The sequence below is a fragment of the Heterocephalus glaber genome, unplaced genomic scaffold (genome assembly GCF_053883595.1).
Source record: "Heterocephalus glaber isolate CG9 unplaced genomic scaffold, H.glaber_assembly_v1.0 deba00001472, whole genome shotgun sequence".
Classification (NCBI taxonomy): domain Eukaryota; kingdom Metazoa; phylum Chordata; class Mammalia; order Rodentia; family Bathyergidae; genus Heterocephalus; species Heterocephalus glaber.
The window spans coordinates 39,081,875-39,099,618 of NW_028258315.1; the positions used below are offsets into that span (position 1 = coordinate 39,081,875).

At 38.2% G+C, this 17,744-nt stretch overlaps 1 protein-coding gene and 1 pseudogene across 5 annotated transcripts in view; both read right to left on the reverse strand.

The window, feature by feature from the left end:
* Celf2 (CUGBP Elav-like family member 2) overlaps positions 1 to 17,744 on the reverse strand; it is an 830,356-nt gene that overhangs the window by 664,850 nt on the left and 147,762 nt on the right. The window lies entirely within an intron of this gene.
* LOC147826327 (estradiol 17-beta-dehydrogenase 2 pseudogene) overlaps positions 1 to 17,744 on the reverse strand; it is a 98,423-nt pseudogene continuing 80,679 nt past the window's right edge. The window contains exon 1 of the transcript XR_015439479.1: positions 1 to 17,744. This exon is cut by the window's right edge and continues 80,679 nt beyond it. The product of XR_015439479.1 is annotated as an estradiol 17-beta-dehydrogenase 2 pseudogene (transcript).

Below are 17,744 nucleotides of genomic sequence, written 5' to 3' on the forward strand. Positions count from 1 at the left end.
AGGCAAGTGGTGGTACCACTGAGCTAAATCCCCAGCCCTACTATTTGTTTTTTAGGAGAAAATTAGAAATGGAATTGTGCTTACCTATTACACAATGGTGAAGCTTCTAGAAATAACTGTGAACATCAAGGAAATCATGGGATATGTAGGGTGTCATGATGACTATAATACTCATTCCGTCCCTTGCTGCTCTCCCTCCAGTCCTACTGGTATCTTTAGCAAGGAAGAAGGCACTATCTCCTTTACTCCAGGGTGTAGAAGTTAGGGATCAGATCAGTGTCTTGAAATGAATTCAGGATTAGCAGCTTCTCCAAATTTTTGTTTGTTTATTTGTTTTGCTATGAGATTATAGCCTAAAGCAGTCTGGCATTTGAAAATAAAGAAAGGGAAAGCTGGGATAGAATATGGGTTGGTATGTGGGAGCAAAGCCAATAAACAGCGAGATCTGCTGTATGGTGGGCATTGTGTTAACCATTTCACAGTCATCTCGTTTGTTTCTTACAATGACACTAAGTAAAGTATATATTGTCACTATCCTCTTATGCTTGAAGAAATCAAGACTCTGCTAAGAGAGAAATCAAGTTCCCAACCCATCTCTCATAATTTCAGCTGCACTGAAGGTGTGGTCATAATCTGGTATTTTTGCTTCATATTTTTCCCAATTTCTTATCTCATACCTTGTAGAGTGTCATTTTTGCTTGATGGAGCAACTTACACTCACGCAGGGGAAAAATTTCCATGCTAAGAACTTAGAAGTGGAACTGAAAATCAAATGCAGATGCTCTACCAAAAAAGAAAAAAGATGGTGGGCTATTCACTAAAATGTCTACTCATTCACATTCCAGGAATTTACAGCTTCCTTGACTATTCATTAAACAAAAAGAACCTCAAGTAATTTTATTGTCAGGGTGAGGTCATTTCTCAGCAGAATGGCTGGTACTGGGATGGGGTGAAAGTTCTTTTTCTCTGCTTTTGGAATGCTTCTAGAATTTTCTAAAGTGAACATTCTTAAGACTGTCATGGACTCCAAAGATAGCTTTGAAGTACGGTTTTTGGTTTGTTCCAAGCCCTTCAGGTCAGTTCTGTGCACACACAGAAGAGTATCAGGCCCAAATGACAGTTTCCTGGTACAGACATATGCTTTTGAATTAGTCTAGTTTAGTTTGTTCAAACTCACCATAAGTTTGGTTTTGTTTTTAATGAGGAAAGGTGACTTCGTTAACTCTAAAGTCTTCCATTTAGAACCAAAGTTCTAAATGTCAGGCTGAATCTGGAAGTGATTACTCATAGGAATAAAACATGATGAGTATGTATTTGAATGAATGCTCACAGCTGTGTTTTTTTATTAAACAAATTCAGTGAGAAGAGTTTTAATACTGTACCATAGTTGAGAATCTTAATGTGTATAACACTGGCAATTCCAAATTAGAGCTCCCTTGGCAACTGTCACTCTGTGACATCACATTTTATCTAATGAGGCATAAAAATGTACACTTTGTGCACTCCACATCTCTTTCAATTGTATGGGGAATGAGAGTTATGGGGAGAGTGGGAACCATCACTTTGAAATCTTGGCTATAATGTTTCATGTATGCAGTTGTCTTTATTTGCAGCTATCTTTTCGGAAACTCTAATATTTAGTATTTCTAAGGCATTGCATATGCTGTAATTTCTATAAAGATATTAGTCCGTTCATTCTCTTATTCCATCTAGCCCATTCTCATTAATTTTCTTTCCAATCCATAAGATCTTCTGAAGCTATTAACAGGTTCTGTGTTTATGCTTGTTCAAATCTCACTCATTTTATGAGCTGCTGCTTTAATGGCTACAAAATGTTTTATAGCTTCTAGTGACAATCTCTACCCAATGGATCTGGTTTTGACTAGTCACTAGAGTCCTCTCACTCTAATGAGGAAAGGTGCCTCATGGTCTTGGCTTCTGTCTTTCTGCAGCTGGGGGGCCAGTCATTACTAAATAGAGATCCAAGTAGCCTTTAATCCAGATGGTGGGGGTAAGTATCATCTCTTTGCACAGATGGTACACAATTTCTTCCTAATATTTAGCACAACCCCTAAAGATCAAAGACAAATTTGATGAGGAATGTGGACTCTTTGACAGTCCTCATAATTGCTAACTCTGAGTTTCAGAAAGTATGTTTGCAAATGCTCTTCCATTCAAAATGTGAATTGAACAAGCATGAATTCCTCAATCCCTTCCCTCAGACGAAGCCACACAAATGGGCTGATTAAAATCATAGGTCTGTGCTAAAGGAAAATTATTGCATTAGAGGAAGCATTTGGGAAAAGTTGGCGATGGGTTGGGGAAAAAGTAACAAATAAAAACAGATGGAGTATCTTGCTTGGCAAGACATTATTCCATTATTCTTTTATTATCTATCTTCTGGAATCAGAGCACATAGAAGAATAGTAAGCACATATTTGTCAGCAATAAGGCATCAGGTAAAACTCCTTTAGGGATAAGAAAACTAATAGGCTATTGTTTAATAGCTTTACAAAAGCCTGCTTTTTTGTCTTCTGTCATGTTTTGCAAAGAACTACTGAATAATATGACATCATGTGCATGTGTCCAGATTCCTAAAACAAATACCTCCAATTAGTCTTCTAAGTGGAGGACATGGAGCACCCCAGAATTCTTGCTGGAGAACAGTTTGATGGAAGAGTTCTGCTAATTCAGAGCACACTGGTTCTTTCATTGGTAAGACAGTTATTCCCAAAGTATCTGAGTTTAAGTAACCCACACAGAATGTAGCTCAAGTAATAATCATTTCACAGTTTATGTTGCAGAAAGCATGATAGCTATTTATCTGTGATGATGTAAAGGGAGCTTTAATTAAATTTAAGGAAGGAAAAATTTTAAAAGGAGGTTAAAAACAGTTTTCAGATTTTCTAGGGGAATATAAGTCTCTAACATCTGAAAGCACATGCATAAGTCAGCCCATAATTTGTAAGGTAGTTTTCAGGAATAAGAGTAGCTTTTATGAGCATAATTTTCTTGTATAGTGTAGAGGGTGGTTCTTGACTTGAAGCCTTTTTCAGGGGATAGGAAAATGAATCTAAGTAGAGGACAGAGAAGGGCAATATTAAGGACTGTTTGGGGCAGGGGCCCAAAGTTAGGCTATTAGAGGAGTTTGTGGCAATGAGTCTTGGAATATGGAGACTCATCATGAACTAAATCTCTAGGGAATATGGAATAGTAGGTCTTCACATCACACTCTATTGGTGAACCAAATGAAAAAATGTGAATCCTTTTAGTCAGGTGTGATGGGGCACACCTGTAATTCCAGTACTCCAGGATAATGAAGCAAGAGGATTGCAAGTTTGAACCCAGACTGGGCAATCCAGTGACTTAGTGAAACTCTGTCACAAAATGAAAAATAAAAAAGGACCAGGGAAGTTGCTCATTGCAAAGGACCTGAATTCAACTCCCAGTAAAACACACACACACACACACACACACACACAACAGGGATCCTTTCTACTTATTAGAATTTTTGAGGTCTTAGAATTAGAAGATGACTTATTTATAGTCACGATTCTTTCCTGGAGAGTTTATGCCCTCTAGCCACAGACTTACAGGAAGGCAGCCTGGTAAAGAGGAAAGGTTCTTAATCAGACACATGAGTCTGTGTGGGAGCACTTTTGGCCCAGTGACTGTAGATAAGGTAATGTCTTTGATACTTGATTTATTCATCTCCAACACAGAGAGTACGCTCTTCACTTTCTGCCTGGGGAGGATCAGTGTCTCTCTCTCTCTCTCTCTCTCTCTCTCTCTCTCTCTCTCTCTCTCTCACACACACACACACACACACAGAAAGGATCTACCAGAGTGGTTGGCACATGGCAAGGGCTTCATAAATGAGTTGCTTTCCCTCCCTTTCTTCTGTTTTCTCTCCTGTAATGGGAGCAGTTTTGTCTACATAGTAATAAAACAGTTGGTTCTTTAGACACGGGGATCCTGATTTTTTTTTTACTGTGCCATGCAGGGTTTGCTGTTTTTAAGACGTTAGGTAAGAATGAGGCCACAACAAAATACCACATAATATTTTAAACACTTAGACTATAGAGATAAACAGACCAAATATTCATGACTCTATTCCCACGAAGCTTATATTTTGATAGAAGATGAAAAAAATCCATTTTCAGAGGCTATGTAGAAATTTCAATTAAAAGAATAGAAGTGGAAGTGTTCTGAGACCTCCAGAGACCCAGGAGGGTCTTTTGGGTTCAGAGTGGGGTTGTATCCAGATCACATCACTTCCTCCCTTCCTCATGCCACACATACTCTGTAGTTTTCTACCCCAGGAGTCCTTATCCACTGAGAACATTAATTGGCTTGTGGCAAGTGGTGAAGCTCAAATGAGAACACACCTTAGAAAGAGTTTTGGAATGTTTAGAGTACCGGACAGAAATGGAGCAGGTAGGTGTTAGGGCTCTGCCTCCCTTCTCTGCACCTCAGAAATTCAGACCTTTGGCAGTCCCTCCTCCTAACCTGTTCTTGGATGTCAACTCACCAAGTACAGTGAGGACTCACAGGAGGCAAGTCTGAGGTCACTCACTTCTTTAATCTTAGCTGAGCAGCAGCTAAATATGTCTTACCATTTGAACTAGCCAACTGAATTCTAATCATCTTCAGAGAGCCAAAAACATCTAGGCTTTTCCCTTTCTATCAGAAAGCATGTGCATTTATTCAGAGGTTTTGATGTAAAGTTCAAGGCCCTGAGATATACAGTCTCATGGACCTGCCCAAGTTTGTTCACCTCCTTTCAGGAGTAAAGGAGAGCTGCCAAGTACAGAGGCCTCTTTGTACATTTTTATTGGGTGACCCTGGAACTTTGATTCCCATGACAAGTTTCTAATTCAATTACAACAATCATTTAGCAGTGACTTCTTTAATGCTAGAGACCTAGAATTTGGAATTGGAGGAACCCCTCCAATTTGTGCACAAAGCCCTGTGGTCCACCTGGGTGCTAGGTTTTCAGGAATATTATAAAAAACAAAAACAAAAACTGCCTGTGACCCTTGGAACACTTGATGTGTGGTCAGTAATGTTGACAGAGGAAAAAAAAAACTCAACATCTTAAAACTCTATTCGCAACAGGTGATTAAGGATTGATTTTTTTTTTCAGGATTTGAGGACTCTAACATTAATACATAGAAGAAAACACATTTTAATAAGGTGTCAATGAAGTACACAAAACAGAAAATATAGCACAGCCTTCTCTCAGAGCTAGCCAGATGAAGAATTATTCTGCCTCAATTCAATATTCTAGGAACCCTTAAAAGCATTAAATATCAAGCACTACAAGAAAAAAAACAGAAGGAAGAAAAATCTATAGCAAAAAGACAACACCCTAGAGGGAAAATTCAAAAAGATCTGTTTATTTGTAATCTCTTTTCCCTCTTTCCTTTATGAAAGCTTTGTCAGTAGCTGATGAGTCTCACATGCATGAAGCCGTTAATCATGTTTAGGAAATTTACATGCTGTTAACTGCATATGAAACTCTCTTAGGTTGGGCAGATTTACTACCCTAGATCAGTCTTATCTCATTTACTCTCTACCTAACTCTAATACAAATTCTTTTGAACAAGTATGCATAGGGTGGTTTGACATGAAAATAATCCTTTCCTTTCCTTTCCTTTCCTTTGGAACAAGTAAGAACCTTGGTGCATTTCCCAAGCTGTTTGGTGAAGGAGGGATTCTGCAGCTCCAAATCTGCAATATACTGTAAATCAAGAAAGCAGTGAACATGCCTCACAACCAGGTGCAGGCACACAAGAATACCAGCTTAATGAAAGTAAATTATAAAAAGTCTACATTAGCTTTTCATTTTGGTCTAAGTTGAACAAATTCCCAAATGATTCTCTTTGTAGGTGAAAGCAGAATCTTTCTCCTTGCAGGTCATTGGCGGCAGTTGAAACCGGATGTGCTGTTGTCATACTTCGCTGCACTGTACTAGGTTTAACTTTCCTTAGCAGAAAGCTTGGTGTTTTTAGAAAAAAAAAAAATCTATGAAATAGAAGTGATGACCAGACTTTTCAAAGAAATGAACTAGAGGGAAGGAAGAAATTTATGCAAGCTCAGAGAGACCCATACACATGTATCTTCCCTGTCCTTTTGGGGCCTTGAGACTATGATGTGTATGGCTGATGTTGTTCGCACTTCTTCAATGAGAAGTGAGAAAGAAGTCTGAATGGAAAGCTCCTGGTAGGGATAGAAGGGCCAGGATGCAGTGAAGAAAGGGAAGCTGAAAGAAACTGGCTCTACAAGGATGCTTTCTAAACCCAGCCTGAGTTATAAATGATCAAGTAAGGAGTTTTCACTTCAGCCTTGTGGCTGTTTCATTAAGGCGAAAAGCTCCCATTTCAGATTTTCCTTCAAGATTCGAAGTTTTGGAACTTCACTACATTTCCAGCTGATCCAGCAATGCATAAAGCTTTTGTTGTACAAAAATATAAGGCATTATTGCTGGGCTTCTGCAATGCACAATGTTTCCTCCAGTGTAAAATGCGATTAATATTGATATCCACTGAAGTACCCTATAAAAGGTTGCTATGGGCATCAAATGCATTAATATATAATGGCAGCTACAAGTTGTACAAGGATAGTAGATATTAGCTGCAGGTCTATGGTTATTATTGCCCTATTTCCATACCTAGGATTGCTCTCACCCTCACATGGGACATAGAAGGCAGGCAAATGATAATACAGCAAATGGATTAAAGGTCATATGTTTTGAGGTGACTTTAAATTTCTCTTCTATCAATAGTCTATCCATGGGGTTAGGGAGAGCTCTCGCCTTCCTTACATTTTAGTGAGTTGTTGTCTAGTTAAACTGAGAATGAATCAGGGAAAACTTTAAGGGAAAAAGAAGTCACAAAAGGGCAGTGTGAAGACTTGGGTTTTACAGTTAATTCATTTATCCTATCTGTCTGTCTGTCTATCTATCTATCTATCTATCTATCTATCTATTATCAACCTGAAGAAATATTCCCACCAACTTAGAATTAGCAGATACAGGAGATGCTGCTGCTGGTAAAGCAGATACAAGTGTCCATGTGACATCTTATTTTACTATTAATAACAAAAGTGGCAGCAATAGGACCTTTCTTCCTGCCATCTGCCTCTTTGTGTCCCTGTGAATCTGTTCCTTCTCTTCCCTTTCCCTGGAGGGAGATGATTGTCCATGAATTTTTCAGCAGTGCAGAATTCCTCTAAAAAATCTCAGAGACTAAGATGATTATCTTAATTTGTCAAATTCCAGTAAAATATCTGAGTATAGTATACTATTCAAAGACTTTTAGATCTACTGGGATTTCAGACTGTATCGCCAGGGTTTTTTGCAATACACATATGTAATACACTGTGGCTATGTTTCCACTCTGAAAAAAATGGTATGGCATTCATTTAAGTCATTTTTATAAAGCAGTTGTGTATGACTAACCAAAATTAGCAGAATGTGGTATGGATTGATTAAGGTAGTTGGAATTACTGACCATATGGAAAACCAACATCGTTTTGCTTGTGGAGATGCACATCTCAAGTTTAAAGTGATTCTGATAATGTAACAGGAATATTACCATGACTTGTTAATATGACTCCGTGTACTAGTGAAAGGTGAAAGGCTGAGGGTGCTGAAAGTTCTTTCTGGTTGAGGGTTGTAGAAACTGATATAGAGCAGATTTCTGATATGGACTGCCAACATTTGTACATAAGCTCAACTATGGTCCATATCAACTGTCACTAAGGCAGAGGAGGTGATAAAAAGGAAGTGAAGGCCATGGAGACATGGATGTATTTGTCCCTGGGAATATTCTTCCCTGCACGCACTGCCTAGTACATCCTGTTCATTTTCATTCCAAGCCACAGAGATAAGTAAAATACACTGGATAGTCAACGGTAATTCAGAGACAAAAGGGCAGGAGTCAATCCAGAGGGACTTGTTGAGGCCAGTTTTATGAGATTCTTATCAGATGTGCACTCCACCTTCTTTGGTGTGGGGTTAAGCATATGAGCTCTACACTCACACTCCCCAGGTTCAAGGCCAGGCTCACCAATTTAACCCATTGCCTGACACTGAGCAATTCACTTAACCTCTGCATCTCAGCATCCTGATCAGTAAGTTGGATATAACAGACCCTATCTCACAGAGATGTGATAAGAATTAAATGAGATAAAATTACAAAAAGCATTCAGTACAGTGAATGGCATGTGGTAAATGTTTAATGAATACAAAATGTTGTGTTTTTAAAATCCTCATCATTGTCACTATTTAAGGATGTCTTCCCCTTTCACTGTTTGGTTTGTCTTGGGTCCTTCTGTTCCCTAATGCCTAGCTCAGGCATTCTTTCTGGTTCCTTCCCCCAAGTACCAGAAGCCACTGGTGCTGGCACATAGTTCCCAAGGGTAGCACCCATTGCAGTGGCTTTGGGTGACTGTTGTGGCTATGGGGGAATGGAGTGATAATCCACTCTACTCAAGAAAGAGGCTTCATGACATTAAAACACTGCCAGCATGACATGATTTCCTGTTGCTAAGAACAGCATCTTTGCAGAATCAGAATATATTATTAGTAGGACATAACTCAGAGTAAATTAAATGATCACTCTGCAATCAACTCACAGACTGCCCTTTTACTTTTAGTAAAATATGGGGCTCTTTTCAGATGCATGTTTATTACACAGATTACTCACATTTGGTGCCCTCTGGAGAATAAGAAGAACCTCTTCTGGGTACTCTCCGCAGACAGTTCTCAATTTCTGGCAAATACTACTGATACGAGCCAGTTCCACAGGCCATGTCTCTTTTGTGAGTGACAGCATTTCATCCAATTGTCCTATTATTTAAAACCAGGTTGCTTGTGACCCTGAAGAAGGTTGTGCACACCTGCTCCCAAAACCAGGTATGCAAACATTCATCTGCCTACAATCTACTCCTTCATTTTGGCATTAATCTTCACCTCAATGAATACTTTTCCCATCTATAGTAATAATCTTGGCATTCTGCAAGAATCATTCCACCCTTGCAGGTGATTAACTCTTCACTGGGTTACATGAAAAGTCTTACACTGGTAAGTCTCAGAATGAAGTCTTTATTGGAGATCTACTTCTAAAACTATATAAAACAATGAATGTTTCTGGTGCTTCATCCTGGATGCATTCCAAAATACCTGTGATGTTTTTATGGAGTACATGGGCCTCAGCCCTCTGACTGTCAGTAGTGGGGCATTAGGTAAGTCTAGGAGGGAGAACTTTTGAAATGTGATATCAGGCTGTGAACCATTTTGTTTTTCATTTTGCCACTGCAAATGCCTTCAAGTTACTCTTACAATTCAGAGCTGAAGAAATCTTTTCTTTTTTCCAATAATCAATTTGCCTTCTTCTCCTAAACAGAAGGACCTATGCAATTCCTCTTATTTTTTGTTATACCTGGCCTGAGGGTGCTTAAAGTGAACTTAAGGCTCATCAACGGAAGCCACTTGGACTCTAATGGCAAGTATGTTTGATCCTCTCTTTTTTATTGGATTCTGATATCTCTAATAAATAGATTATCCATCTTATGAGTTGCTTCTAGTTTACACAGGAATTGCTTCTTGTCTCTGCTTCTTAGTTGCCTCAACCATATAAAGTGCGAATGGACTAACAATACGCCTTTCTAATTCTCGTATACTCTATGTGCCAGCCATTGCTTTGGTGACTACTATGTGCACCCCTCAGGAAGCGGGGTATTTGAATTTGGTACCTTAATCATTTCAGAGCTCAACTCATTCTTCTCAGGGATTTTGGTGCATACTGAGTAGATACCTAGGTCCTCACAGCTGCATGAGCTCATTTTTTTTGAGACAGGGTCTCACTACGTATTTGAGACTGGTCTCGAACTCACTATGTAGCCTTGGCTGGCCTTAAACTCACAGCAATCCTCCTGCTTCAGCCTCTGGAGTGCTGGGATCACAGGCATGTGCCACCACGCCCAGCATGAGCTCCTATTTTTGAGGACATGATGTCTCTGAGCTTCATCCTAGATGAGAATTCCAACTATTCTTCAAACGTGCCACACAAAGTCCTCTCAAGAAAAGCCCCATGAGCAAACCAGCTCTTCCCAATGAATTTTAAAAGCTATGATATTTACACTCTATGGAAAGGCCTTTTTGATCTGGAAAGTTCTATTGGCTCATTGTAACAGGGTGGGTGTTGCCCATTGGCCATTTCCCTACTTAGGGGGTCCACAATTTTTTTCTTACTTCTGTTATTCTATTCAGCTCTGCCTTTGTATTGTGAAAGTATAGCTGATATGTAAACAAATTATAGTGGCTATATTCCAATCCAACTTTATTTGCAAAACCAAGTGGTGGGCCAGATTTGGCTTGTGGTTCCAGGACTGACAACCTTGCCCTAGAGTATTAGCTCTGATATCGTGGATTATTTCCCCTCTTTTCTGTTTGTATCTTTTGTTCAATCCTAGTCACCTGCGTCATCACCAACAACCCCCATTACTTTTTAAGAATCATGACACTAGAAGGTACCTAATCTCTCCGGATCTCAACTTCTACCTCAAATATTTTGGAAGACATTTTCCCAAACAAGGATAATTTTCTAGTATTATAAGGGATTCTGGTGATAACTTTTTGAATAATACAACATTCTATACTTCATTAACTTCCTATCACCACACAATTTTGTAGGTCAGTGGTCACAAACTCCAATGTCTTTGGGATCAGGTAAGTGAGATATCAGGGAGTGGGGAAGCTGGAGGTGATTGAGAGGCATCTGTACCTGAAGCCATGGATACTGATCTTCAGAAATAGTGGTGTAATGGAAAATAAAATAAGCCTATGGACCAAAGTTAGTGAAGGAACCACCAGTGTGTGGAGCATCCCATAAACATTTGTATGGATTACTTCTACACAGTTGAAACTAAAACCCAAGTCTAGGTGATTTTCCCACAGTTAGTAAGTGGGAGAGTGGTTTACAAATAATTATGGGAATAATGCGAGTAATAGGGCTTGGGCATCTGGTGACAGACAAGGACAGTTCTTGTCTTCAGAAAACGTGCAGGCTAATAGAGGTAAGATAAAAGTGAGAGACCTTTGTGGTACATTATAAGAGATGTGATGAGAATTGATTGAGATGCTTTGCAGTCACATGATAGAATCATTGAACCCAATTATGTGGATTGGGTTTGACTCCCTACATGATAGGATCACTCTAATACTAGAAAGAAAGGAGAGGTTTCTTCAGGAAGCTTTCATATTGGATCCAAAAGACAGAGAGTCCAGCAAGCATAAAGGCACCAAGGTAGAAGGAAGTCTGGCTCTTTCAAGGAAAAGCAGAGTGTTGAGATGCTGTGGGGAGTCACTATTTTCCATGAGGCATATCTCAGCCTTCTTGCTCTTAGGAAGAGCAGACAGTACCTCAGAGCATGCATGGGGGTTATTTTAAATAGTGAAATTTTCAACAAAAACACAACAATGTAGAAAATATTGTCCTTGGCAGTCCATGAAGAAGACATTTGTGTATAGAAGGAAAGTTGAAAAAAGAAGGCAGAATATTGCCTTGTTCAACTTCAGCTAGGAAAGTGTACGTGTACTGTCTCAAGTATCTTGTTGCTCTATGCATGTCCATGAATGGCCACAGAGCACCACAAGCATCAATGCTACAGAAAAACTTGAGGGAGAAGAATGAACAAATAGGGAATTCATGAATAATGAGGATTGGCTGTACTTTCATATATGCCTTCTCACCTGAATAACTGGAATATGCTGTGTTTCTTCTTCGTGACTTTACAAATTAAAACAGAGAATAATGAATAATGAATAGTTTATACAATCATATATCAAGGACTTGACCTTAGTAGACCCCAAATATTGATGGGAAGCAATTCCCAGGAACTAGGAGACAGGAACCAGGTTGAACAAGTTGAATCTTTTAAAAATTTGAGCCTATGGCTATCATCAAACTCTCCTGTGCTTGCTTCTTTACCAGTTCCCATTACTTGATCACTACCCAACCTTTTATAGTAAAAACACCTTGTATAGACAAGCTTTGTCTGGTCACATAAATGCTTTGGACCCTTCTTTATGTTTTTTTCTTAAAGAGTGAAATTTTCAGTTACCAATTCACCTTTATCTGGACCCTGGTCAATACTTGCAGAAAGAAAATCCTGAATTCACTATCTACTTCCAATCAGTGGCTTATAAACCTGGGTAACCCGCTTTATCTTAGTAGTGTGATAGCAACTGGGAAGGGCAAGAACATAAAGATAATGCTGGCTCAATCTCTCTCCCTGTCAACAGGCCAGGTACCTTGTTCATTTTTATTCTTGAATAAGTGACTCAATCGATTCTCGCTTGCTGAATTCCTTGTGGTAGCCACTGTGAAGTGGTAGGGAATGTTAATCACTCAACTATCAGGTCTGGAGACAGTGAAATTTTATAACTTTTGTTTTGTTTTGTTTAAATGGAGCCATTTGCTATAAGATAGATTTGGCTTTAAAGTCAGAAGAAAAACTTGTAGAAAGGACTGACTTAGAAAAGCTGCTGCTGTGTGATAGGCCCAGATGGACCCTTTACACTGGTTTTCTTTTTAATACGGGACTGTGTTCTAGGGACTGGAAAACTCACTTATTTGGAGAGAAATTAGGTGGGAAGGGATCAGGAAGACATTCTTTTTAATCAGTTGATAGAACAGGAATGCCAACAGACATCTAACTGATGTTTCAGTCAAGGGCATAAAAATTGTTTAAATTACCACAGGAAAAACAGAGGAGAAAGGAGAACATCTGGTCAACCTAATTAACCTTAGAAACTCATTAAAGCAGATTCTCGAATCCAAATTACCACAAAACACAAGCCCAGACTCCTTTCCACCAACATTACTCTGCGGTGGAACTCACTCTCATGAATTCTGTATTAGCTGGCTGGAGGGCCAAAGCATTTGTTTACCCCTCTTTTTGACTCAGCCTCTATTATATATTTGCTGGTCCAAATGATGCTATTTAAAAATTATAGACATTGAATATAATAAAAATATTCAGCTCTTATTTCCAAAACTGTTCATCACCTTACAGGAAAGGGCCATAAATTTAAGGGACACCTACGTGATGAATAATCATTTTGGGTAAGTTACATTGCTCCAAAGCATCATTTCTATTTTGCACTATGATTATCACACCATAATCACACCCCTGTGTTACATTATTGCTCATAATAAAAGTCTGCATGTTGGAGAGGAAAAGCTTTTTCTTTTAAAGCATTTTCAGGGAAAATTAGAAATTACTTTCAATACAAGGAATAATGTGCCTAACCAGAGATCAATTTTTACACTTCTGCATTCAACAGTTTGAGTGTTAGCTGATAGTAATTAAGGGGGGAAAGTTAGGAATCTGCTACATTCCTCCATCTCCATAATTAAACAATAAAACTACTATATCATTTCACCCAAACATTGTAAATACTAAATTAAGAAGCTCTGATGAAATGTCAGAAGCATTTTCTTATGAGTTTATATCAGCCATGTGATTATAATATTGATTCTGCATGCCAATGAGATAACATTCCACTATGTTTATTTTTCTCCCAATTGCCTTCTGGAAAGTAATAAAATTAAATCCAATATGATATTAAATGTAAATATGCATGGATATTATATGTAAATACCCATTTACTCTTTGCTTTTTGATATTTTCTGAGCATAATGTTGTCAGGCAACAGTAATATTCCTATCCTCCACCCTGCCCACCCTTACTTCAATCCCAAGAGAAAGAACACCTATATAATTCCACTTGACATTTGTTTCATGATCTATGGAAAACAAAATGCTAAAATAACTGTCTTTAAAAGTTACTGAACCAAGTGTTTATAAGCTAGGAAAGTTTGATTTTTCACACTGGCATCTCGAATGGCTGTTTATTGTACTCTTTTTTTTTTGGTATGGGGGTATGGGGATCTAACTCAGGACCTTGCACTTGCGGGGCAGGTGGCAGAACCACTGAGCTAAATCACTGGCCCCTGTTTATTGTACTCTTTATGATTCTGCTTTACTTCTGGTGTTAGTTCTACTTTCTATTAAGTTTGTCACCTTATGATAATTGAATAATTAAAACAACTCAGTAATCTGACTAAAGATTGGAATGTCCTTGCAATTCAGACATCAAAAAACTTTTCTTACTATATTTGATGTGTTTATTTTCAGAAAACTAGGCTTTTCATTAAAATGAAGTAATCACTCATCTTAGAAAAGTTAAGAGGACCTGATGCAAGATTCTGGGTCTTAGGTACATGCAAATTGGTCACGTGTGGTAGCTCAAATGGGAGCACATGACCCTCAAAGGACTATAGCAAAGATATCACAGGGTTGGCAGGAGCAAAGGCAACAACACAAGCCCATTCCTTTATGGAGGTTAGGATGGAGACCTAGAGCAATTAGGCAGCTCATTTGGTATGTCTCAGCTTCCTCCAGTCTTCCTGTAAGTAACTTCTGTTGTGAATGTCCAAAATTTTCATGTTGTTCCCACCATTTGGTAAATCACTCACTTCTACAAGATTTTTGTCTCTGCTAATCTCAGTGATTTATTTGCTTTTTGCTCTTTCTGGTGTGTATGTCTTTGTATCTAGTAGAGTTCTTGGCACATAGACTTTGTAATTGTTTGGTCAAAGGATGCTTAATATCACAGTTGATTAGTTACAGATCTGAAATCCATTTATATGAGGATATTTTTTTCCTGTCACCTCCTACTTCCTCTTCTTCATACAACTCATAGAAAAGCTTGTCATTTTACCCTTTTCTAGGAAAAATGACCAAAATGAAAAACAAACTGGACAACTGAATTCAAATTGACTTAATGATAAAGTGTATTGGCTTTTTTTTTTTTATCAATGGGGCTTTTTTGGAGTCTTTTTTTAAAGACTGTAGTTTGGATAAAAGCTACAGTCATATTTCTATGGATAAGTCTATCTAGTACTTCTAATAATCTCATACATCTAATAATCCACTTTGCCAGCTGATTGGCTCTGGTATATTATCATGCCCTAACAAGTAGATAGAGTGATTCTTTTTCTTTTTAAAATAAAATAATAGATCTCCTTGACATTATGTCTAATGTTTAGATAACCCTAAGCATGAATGTGGAATTTGTGCCTTCATTCTCTCCCTTGTCATGATGGGTTGTATTAAATTTATGCCTAGTCTATCTTTCAACAATTTGCCTTAGCTGGTTGTAAAATAGAAATATATAAAGATATTTTCTATATTTATAATTATTTGTCTATCCATCCATCTAGAGTGATGTGTTTTTGTGTGTGTATGTGTGGCTTAAGTGTTTAACACTTTCTTTCTTTTTTTTTTTCTGGTACCAGGGATCGAACTCAGGACCTTGCACTTGCAAGGCAGGCAAGGTGCCACTGAGCTAAATGCCCAGCCTAAGTGTTGGTATGTAATTAATGAGCCTCATGTGTCTCTGGATTCACTGTCATTAATCTGTAACCAAATGAGGAAATCAAGTTAGACAAGGAAAGATATGATATTGTTTTTTCATGGAAGGAGCTTTTCAATCATGTTGGATTTTGGGATTGTTAGCAAGTAATTTGAAAAGATCTTAAGTTTTGTTACACATATGGCTTATTAAACCTATGTTATTATTTCACACATACTGTATGTGGCTTATGGGTTCTCAAAAGCATCCCTAATGAAACATAGTGCCACTTCTTCTACATAATCAAGATTACGCGCCAAGGAAAATTGATCAGAGGTGGCATCCCTGTAGTTTAAAAGTGAAGAGGTCAAATGGAATGATGCAGAGACATGCAAAGCTTCCTGAAGTAACTCAGTAGAGGTCTTGGGATGGGGAAAGGTGCTTGGGAGCTGTCTCTACCCCCCAAGAGGGTTCCTACCTGTGCAGAGGGCTTCTCTAAGTTAGTCCATGGGACCAAAGTGGGGCATAGTCCTCTGTGGCCATGGCCATGCCTGCAGGCTGTTAGTCATCATCCTCTCTTCATCCATACTCAGGGAACACAGAGTAATACACTTCACAGTCCACTGCAGGGTGTTCTCTGTCCCCTCCTTTCTAATATACATTATAGTTGGATCATGGCAAAACCCATGAAGTACCTCCTGTAAACTCCTTGCCCGTATCCCCTCTCTTCTATTTCTAAAAGATGAAAAGCAATATAGTCCCGAGGTCCTGTGTGGTCATTTTGCTTCCAGATTTACCAGGACAATACTAACTTACAAAAAAGTCTATTTTTGAATATGTCATTGGCTCCATATCTCTTTTCTTAGAGCTCTATCATTTTCTCCCGTTTAATAACTAAAACTGATCTGAAAGTGGGAAATTGAACCAATTAACTTGTTTTCTTTATATCTTCTGAATTACAAGTTTGACTTTTTTTTCATGACCTTTCTGAATCCATTAGTGGTTCTTTGGCATTATATAGACATAAACCCTTATTAGCATGAAAGAATAGTTCTCTGTAAATTAAGTGGAGTTTAATCAAAGAAAAACTTCTTTTAAACTTCCAACTTTCCTCTCAAAGAGGATGTAAGCTTGTCTAAAGATAAATTTAAGATTTTTAAGTTGTCTCGCAGTAGTGAAAAAGCTTGAAGCAATAATCATTTTAAATGATCCATCAAAAATGTCACTTCTAAAAAGGAATACAACCCTCAAACTGTAACTTATATAAACTTTTCAAAGCCACTCACAGAATAAAATGATATTCATACATATTCTAAAATTTAGAATAAAATTTTTGTTTTTTGAGTTGGCACCACTTTAAGGAAGCACTGAGGGAGAATGTGAAGATGTATCCTTGCTTGTGTAGGAAAAATATTATCATTTTTGAAACTATGAATATTTTAAAGATACAGCTCTAATTAGTAATGCTGGATGTTGTGGCACATTCAGTCAAGCTGGTAGCATATTCATTTTGATAGATCTTATTTAACTGGCTGAAGAAAAGCAAGGTTCATTGTGTTGTTTCCTTTTAGTTTTCATTGAAAGAGCAGAGGGTCTTTCAGCCTGAACTTGTTATCTTAATTGATAGGATGCACAGCAAAATACATTGATCCATCCAAATAGGTTCCAGATCAATTGTCCTTTTGAAAATAATATTTATGTAGAAAGGTCCACACATATTCATTGAATACAAAGGTTAAAATTAATTTCCCCTTAACCATAGTGATTAGTGGATTTTTGTGTCTCCAGTAGTTTTGAATCAACGCAAAATATCTTAAGGGCTTTGTATGTCGTTCTTCAAAGTGTATCTCTGAGGCAAGAAAGTGCAAAAGATGGTGCAGCCATTATTTTAGCACACTGGCAGATGGAGCAAAACGAGTCACAAGCCAGTTGGGTGATTTGGCTAAAACCAGAGCATATAATGTGATTACTGCAATCTCAGAATAGAGTTCTCAACTCCTACCTCCCATCTGTTCTTTAAAGAGAATTTGGGAGCCAATTATCTGTTCCTTTGTAAGAAGCATCTATTGATTCTCTTTAGAGGGGTAGAGCTGGCCCCAGAGAAGTTTTTCTGGACTACCCAGGACCACACTTCTGGCTCTTAACCACACCCTCTGAAGTTCCCTCATCATTTCCAACCAGGACATTCTCATTAGCTAAAAACCTTGTCCTGGGATGATCCTGGGGAAGGGTGCATGTGCACAGTGGGATACCAGGATCCTTGTAAAGGAAACATTTATTAACCAAATAGGTTCCAAACTGATTTTTCAGTACGTTGC